Here is a 7,838-nt window from a genome sequence, read left to right as displayed (position 1 = left end):
TTTATTATATTCATAAAAATTTGTATTAGACGTGAAACTTAAGTTTATGGATTATTTTCTTTCATTAAAGGAGATTTTGTTCCGAATGATATGTTCGAACTATGTAATCGTTCAATTGATAAAATTTTATGAAATTATATTCTATTGGGCCTTTCGCTCACTGTTTATCCTGTTTTCAATGTTTTAAACCCCTCCTAGGCGACACTAGAAGCAGTGCCTAGTAGATAGCAGCTACCGGTAACGCTTGCTTGTGCTGTTCAAGTAAAGAGTTGTAATTACTTCTATCTTTGCTGTACATCTCTAAGGCATGTATAGTTTCTGGTTTGTAACCTTAAATACTCCTAGACTGTGGTTGATGTCTATATTCATTTCCTTATTTTGTTTATGTATGCTACAAAATGGATTTTCCTGTGGGGAATCCTAATGTGATGCCAAAGGCTAGTTTTGAAACTTGTTTTATGATGTTATTGTGAAATCCACCTCACTCTTCTTAAAACCCAATTTCTTTAAATTGTGGGGCTTGTTTAGAAATTCTTAAATATTTTATCTTTGAAATTGATTTTAGCATTATTAAATGTTTAATTATCTTTCTTAATCCGATTTAATTTCTGAACAAGCCTCCACGTCACTAATCCTTATTTTGGAGCGTGACAATTATGCCCAAAGGTGATCAGTAACAAGTTTCTTACTCCTTGTTTCAATGCAGCACTTGCTAGACCATAAGCTGTTTAGCATAGTTTTTACATATATTTTTAGCAGTAGAAGAATATAAGTAAAAGCTATATAAATTCTTGTTAAGTATTTAGAGTTTGGACCTATATATTTTTAGAAGAGCTTTCGTGGAAAATATTTTCTGATTTTGATTAGAAGCTCTTCCCTTCTAATAAGTCATCAGTCATCTTAATACTCAAAAAACTGAGCCCAAAAGGCCAAAAACTATTTTAGAAAGTCATGCTAAGCAGGTCCTAAAGTAGCGATTAGTGTGGATTTTTATCTAATTACATTGAGTTTTAGCATCTTGTTTCTGTGTCTACTGTCAAAGCAATATTCACAATGTCACATGTAGTGATTCCCGTGTGCTGCATTTGCCGGATCATTTTCTGATCAACTATGCATTTCGAAAGTGTTCAATGTGAGAAGAGGGCTAAATAGAAAACGCAAAATCTCAGCAATAATAATATGGTAAATCAGTATACATACAATCAACATATACTAGAAATATTACATTTCCAACAACGATTAACTTTTAGACTCCTACAACAAACCACAACAGAACACCAAACCTTAACACTGCAGCATCAACCTTCGTATAAAGGAATACAGAAAAAGTCTGTTTATTACGGGAAGATCAGCGGCTACTGGTATTTCTCGAGTGATCGAGATTAAATTTTATTGTATATATTTATTGCTTTTTACAAGGAGCAAACAGATAGTGACCAAGCTATTAGTGTTGCATTGCCAACTGCTTCACAGCCTCAGCAAGATGTTCGTCAGTCTGGACACTCTGAACCCACCTTGCATTGATATGAACCCGCTCAATGCTCTGCTTCAAGGTTCTGGCCATTGAGGGCCTCCTGCGGCTTGCGAAAAACTCCTCTATTTCCTCAGCCTTCTCTGTTGAAGCAAACTGTTGAAGTAGGTGTGCAGAAAATGGATCAGTAAAAGTAAAAAAGTATAACATAACATGGAAGAGAGTGAGTGAGAGAACAAACCGGCGATACAATGGCATTGATAAAGCGAGTTATTAAATGTCCAGAACCCCAGGTGTTTGAGATGTATTCCCAATTTTCCTACATTTAGGCAGAGAAAAGTATGGGAAAAGCACTCATTTAGTGATTTAAAAAAAAAAAAAAATTCTTCGACTTGTTTGAGTTCGATTCTGTTAGCAAATTTGCGGTTTTTGCAGGACCATCAATTCGAGTTTTACCTTCATCCACGTCCAAGCTGTTTCACGTCCTTCCCTACTCACAGAAAGTCCCAAAACAGCATCTTGATTTCGAACCTTGATAAAAAATTTTGTGATAAACTCAGTATCTTCAATATACTAGAATCTATCTTGATGAATGTAAATTTTTAACCTCCAACGAACAAATGTGTTGACTCTACATTACCTCGGGAGACGACAAGAAGTTAAGAACTTCCAATATTATGTTGGGATCTGGACAAGATGCCAATGAACCTACAACATAGAAAATAACAACATTGTCATAGACGACAAAGACGAGAGATTATGGTCCCAAAATTCAACAAATGATGCTTAGTTAAGTTTATTACTTAAAACACGCGTTTTCTCCTGGCTTAGATCACTCTCTCTGTAAACTCTCAGAAGCGATTCATATCCCGATCTCTCAAAAGCACTGGTTCTTTGCATCACAGCTACATATGCTGCCTGCAAAAACTATAGAGATTAGAACAGAACAAAACATCAATTGGGTCTTAATTAAAATACCACTAGGTGCCAATAATAATGCTTTAGATTTGACAACCTTTCTTAAATCAGGAGGAAGGAGTGGCGTATTTCTGTCATTTAGAAAGACATGGAAACGCCTACTTGCTTCGTTCAGAGTGGGATCATGTCCAAATACAGCAAGGGCTGTCAAAACTTCTCCTCTCAACATTGCATCTAAGTGGCTCTCTCCAGCTTTAGGCTGCCAACCAAGCTTCCTGAAATAAATAATAATAATAAAGGCCAATGAGATAAAAAAAAAATGAAAATACAAAGTTTCTTGATTTATGAACATATAAAAAAAATGAAAATACAAAGTTTCTTGATTTATGAACATATAAAATGCATATGTTCAAAAAATAATAATCCAAGGTCTCAGCGTAGAAGTCAACTACTAAAAAGAATCATGAAAATAGTTAACCTGTTTGATAATTGTATAAAGCAGATAGATTTGTTTGTACTTTCCTAGTTACAATGATTTTTCATGAGCCTGTGTATATGTAGGTATAAAACATAGTAAAATAAAGTACAACATGCAAGTTCATTTGTTTAAGGTCAATTAAACAGGAAAAAAAAGAAAAAAAATGGAAATAATAGCATAGGGAGATAGTTACGTGTGAAAGAACTTACTCTGCAGATTCTTGAAAGAGGCTAATAAAAAACTGCTTGATGAAATCCAACAGCTCAGGTACGGCATCAGCTGCATTTCTTTCCAGTCTATAACTTATCTGTGAAAAGTGGGTAACAGAATCAATACTGAGCTAATAAATTGAAGCAAACTTAAACAGGATTCGGAGGTGAATGTTACAGCGATCAAGTTAGACAGCACAGTATAATCATGGTCGTCCCAGTAAGCAGCCATCAAGGTAAGCAACGAGATCAAAGATTGTTGGCGAGCCATACAAAGCGCAAACGAGTCATCCAAAATGCCTGTTATTAACAAGGTAGCCTGATTTAAGCCACTTGTTCACAACCACAATAGAAGCAAGTGTGAGTTAAAAAATATTGTTTTAACTTACCAAATCTGTCAGTTGCAGACAAGTACTTGTTCTCTATTGCATCTCTGAGTCTGGCTGCAAGGTCCTCATCATATTTCACCCTGTAGAAACCAGTCTGATCGATATTGAGCTTTATCCAACTGCATATTGCACTGGTTCCGTCGTCTTCGCCTCCAATTCTAGTCTCAATATCAAGAGTAGTAGACCTTGTTTCTAGTAGGACACTTTTGCGGTTGTCATAGGAGCCACAACATAATGTTATTGGGACAATCCATTCGCCATCTCCATGGGAACCACTTGCCAGGAAATGTGACTGCCATTTATCAATTTTAACATAAAGGTCTTTGTACGTTCCCAAACATCTTAAAACAAAATCAAGAAACTGAGTATCGGTATTATTGTTTAGTAAACTAGGGGCATGGGCATGGGCATGTTTACCAAACCTTAATGAAATCTAATGGGAAAGAAAAGCAAAAGTAGAAGAATGGGGATTAGTAACTTCCTTTCGTATGTTTACTTATAAACTAAAAAGTGGGATGAGAAATTATCCATTCACTTTCTATTGCTTACTAAAATCTTAAGTGTAACTACTATATCCTTAAATAATAATATGGGTTTATAATATGTGAACTTGTCAAAGGTGTGTAAGTAAATTTTAAATCTTTTTAAATAAACACATGAATAAATGGGAAAGTGAAACACTCCTCCTTTTTCCTTTTCCTTCCATGTGAAGTAAACATGCCCCCCTAGGCGTTAAGGGGTAGGGAATAATAGAAAGACCTGCTCAATCTCCAATAAGTGGGTATCCTTTTTGCTTTGTCCATGAATTCATTAACCTGTTCACAGGCTCACCAGATCCTTCCTCAAGGGCAGCCCATAAATCTTCCGTCTTCGCATTTGAGGAAGCGTGCCTTTCTATATATAAACCAAGTGACCACTGAAGAGGACATCATAAACATCCATACAATGAGAATTCCTTATAATAACTTATTTTCAGTGTATCACTATATTGAAAAAGTATTATCTACAACTAGAAATTCCTATTATCAAATTTCACAACGGACTTCTACTAAATTCTTATTGGACTTTAGCCGAAGCTCATTCCTGAGGATGTCTACATTCAAGTTAGGAGGTCTAAGAGTTAAAGTCACCAAGTCACCAACCTGAAAGCACTCAGCACCAAGATAGCTTTGTAGCATTCGAATAACAGAAGCGCCTTTCTTATAACTAATGGCATCAAATATTTCTTGGATCTCAGATGCATGCTTTACCTCCACCTAGAAAGAAAAGTACAATCAAAGGGGAGTATATAGTTATAAGAAAAAAAAGAAAAAAACATGTCTATGTTAATCTCCATCCGAATAGAAATACCTCAATGGGGTGAGATCCTTCAAGTCCATCCAGTTTGAGACCCTCAACAAATTCATCAAGAAACTGTGTCCATATTTTCCACTCCGGGAACAAGCTATCAGTAGCTAAATAGCACACCTAAATGGTCACAAAAAATTATATATTGGTAAGTCCATAAAAAATGGCCTACACTAGGCGTAAAATATAGACAAAGGAAAAGAAGTAATGTACCCACGTAGCAAACCCCTCATTCAGCCATAAGTCTGTCCACCATTCCATAGTCACAAGGTTGCCAAACCATTGGTGCGCAAGTTCATGGGTTACAACAATTGCAACCTTTCACATAAACCAAACAAAGTCATTAGATATTAGGAGAATTTTTATAGACTCAATTCAATGGCAAAACATTATTGTCGAACTATATCCTGAAAGCAAAAGCAATATTCAAAATTCGGAACATTTTACATTACCTGCTGCTTGTTGGCAGCTGCAGAATGCTGATCATCATAGAGCAAAGCTGTTTCACGATATGTAACTAAACCATAGTTCTCCATGGCCTTAAAAGCAAAATCAGGGATAGCAACCATATCCAATTTAGGCAAGGAGTACGGCGTCGCAAAATACCTGTACAATTTGTCGCCTTTAATATGAAAATCTAAGAAGGAAAAAGTTCAATAATCTCTAATTTCCATACTATGAATGAAAAATGTACTCTTTGTATAATTCAAGTGTCCGGACAGCAACGTTCAATGCAAATTTTCCTTGGTCTGCCTTATACTCGAACTTTGACCCCTGCAATAGAGATGTAACATGACACTATCAAGTAACTGTTCCTGGACCCATTAGGGAACAAGGCAACAAGACTAAAATTCTTGAAAAATTCTTCAAAGTAGAGTGAGGTTTAACTCTCATTGTGGTAGCTTAAAAGCCAGAAGTGTTATATTGTGGGCTTAAAATGTTGATGATTTCTCTGAAGGATGTAATGAAAATTTATAATTGCGGGGTTTTCTTTGATTGTACACATGCCGGCGCCACATTGCTCTTTCCTTTTTATTTCTGAGGTCTGCTTGTACATTTCCCTGAGAACTCTCACCACTCCACCATAGAATATCTTTCCTCCAATGGATTATGCTATCGTATGCAAAAATTGATATAGCGTATAAGTTATGATTTTACCATCAGACGTGTGATCTTCCACATAATCAAACAAACCAACAACAATGGCCACCAAATATGTAGACATTATTGGTGACTCTTTATACGAGACTGTCTTGAGCTGTCCAACCACTTTTTCTTCAGTGACCGGCATGTTGGAAAGGGCTACTAAATCTGCCGGCACGTCCAACGTAATCTTGAATGTAGCCTGTAAAGCCAAGCTAAAAAATCAGGTCAAGCTATAAGCATCAACCATGCAGTTATTGGAACCAAAATGTTGCCAAAAATAAAATACTCAGTTATTGGAACCAAAATGTTGCCAAAAATAAAATACTAGCTGGCTTCATGAACGATGGCTCTTATTCTTTCTCTAAATGTTCTCCTAAATAACTAATCATTTATATAATAGAAAAGGCAAGATCCATCATATATGAACGCATGGTAAGAGTGATGAAAGACTGTACTTTAAAAGCAGGTTCATCCCAACAAGGAAAGCACTTCCTGGCATCAGCTGGTTCAAACTGTGTGCCCGCCATACTCTTCTTCTCACCATTATGCTCGTAAGTACTTCACAGAATAAGAAACACGTCAAATACACAAGAAAAGAATATAGACAAAAGTCAAAACACACAAACGCACACAGTTTGCTTTCCAATAACATTGACTAATTAAGAGACGTACTCTGGACTCTTTCGTTTCGCTCATTCAAGTTAAGAATTTGATTTAAAAAGTAAATTTATATCAGAGAAAATGTTGTAGCAGAAAAAGTTGAATTTGAATTTTTGTGAGAGAAAATATTGTAATAAAAACTTGAGTTATGATTTGAATTAACAAAATGAGCTAGGCTGAAAATCTTAGCAGTTGTTACCTCCTATAGAAACCCTTCATCTTGTCACTTAAAATCCCATCAAACTCAATAGCCAAAGCCCCCTCTCCAATCGGAAGTGACTTTTCGAATTCCAAGACCAAAATCTCATCATCCTCGAAAATTTCTACTTTCGAAAGCTGGAAGACCTGCCCAAGAATTCATTAGCTCATAAACTTCAGAATAACTCCACGAAATTTTTAAAAAAAAAAAAAGGAACACAAAAGGTTTGGCCCTTGAAATGGCTATAGTAGTACTCCAGTTGATATATTATCTTCTCTGCTATCTCCTAGTAACCATTTTAGTAACGTTGTAATGGCGGTAGTAATACTCCAGGTGATCGTCCAGGCCAAAAGAATACCCCACATGATGATTCCTCTTCTCTGCATACTCTAATTAGCAACCATTTAACAAAGTTCAAAAGAGATTATGAATGTTAAACTCCTTTCAGTTACCGGGAAATCAAATAAAAAGTAAGGAAGAAAAAAAAAAGTAACGTAGTTGAGACTAATTATGACAGAAATTATTAGAAGTCCTTTTAATACCAACGGAAATTATTTGGAACTGAAATCACGATTGTTCTTCATCCTTTACCGGTCAAATTCCACCGTCTGATTGTTAGGGCAAAAAAAGGTCGTCGAGAATCCACTAATGAAACTCTCTCTTTTCCGCGGTCCCACAAATACCAAACGAGCCATAGAAGCTCAATGTCGCCAAGTGAAATTGAAAAAAATGGAAACTTGACAAGTAATTTGTTACCTGGAAGGTTCGGTTTCGGCTGGTGAAGGATATGGAAGATGTATTGACGGACAGGTTTGCGGTGTTGAGGACGAGGAATCGTGTGTCGGCGACGACGTCGACGTCGATGACGACGGAGCCGGAGAAGTTGCAGGAAGAGAGGTCTGGTTTGAGCCTGATGTCGTATCGTTTGGGGACGGCGAATTTGGGAAGCCGAGGCTGGCCTTTGAACTGCTCCATAGCCGGAGTCGGAAGAGATGGTTCAGTAAGAAGAGTGGGGAGGGAA

The 7,838-nt window shown here is 36.6% G+C and overlaps 1 pseudogene; it reads right to left on the bottom strand.

The window, feature by feature from the left end:
- Nucleotides 1–1,211: 1,211 nt before the first annotated feature.
- Nucleotides 1,212–7,812, bottom strand: LOC21387310 (annotated as a pseudogene).
- Nucleotides 7,813–7,838: the final 26 nt, after the last annotated feature.

Source organism: Morus notabilis, unplaced genomic scaffold (genome assembly GCF_000414095.1).
Source record: "Morus notabilis unplaced genomic scaffold, ASM41409v2 Scaffold1850, whole genome shotgun sequence".
Taxonomy (NCBI): domain Eukaryota; kingdom Viridiplantae; phylum Streptophyta; class Magnoliopsida; order Rosales; family Moraceae; genus Morus; species Morus notabilis.
The sequence above is the reverse complement of the archived record's forward strand: the minus strand, read 5'-3'. Positions and strand labels throughout refer to the sequence as shown.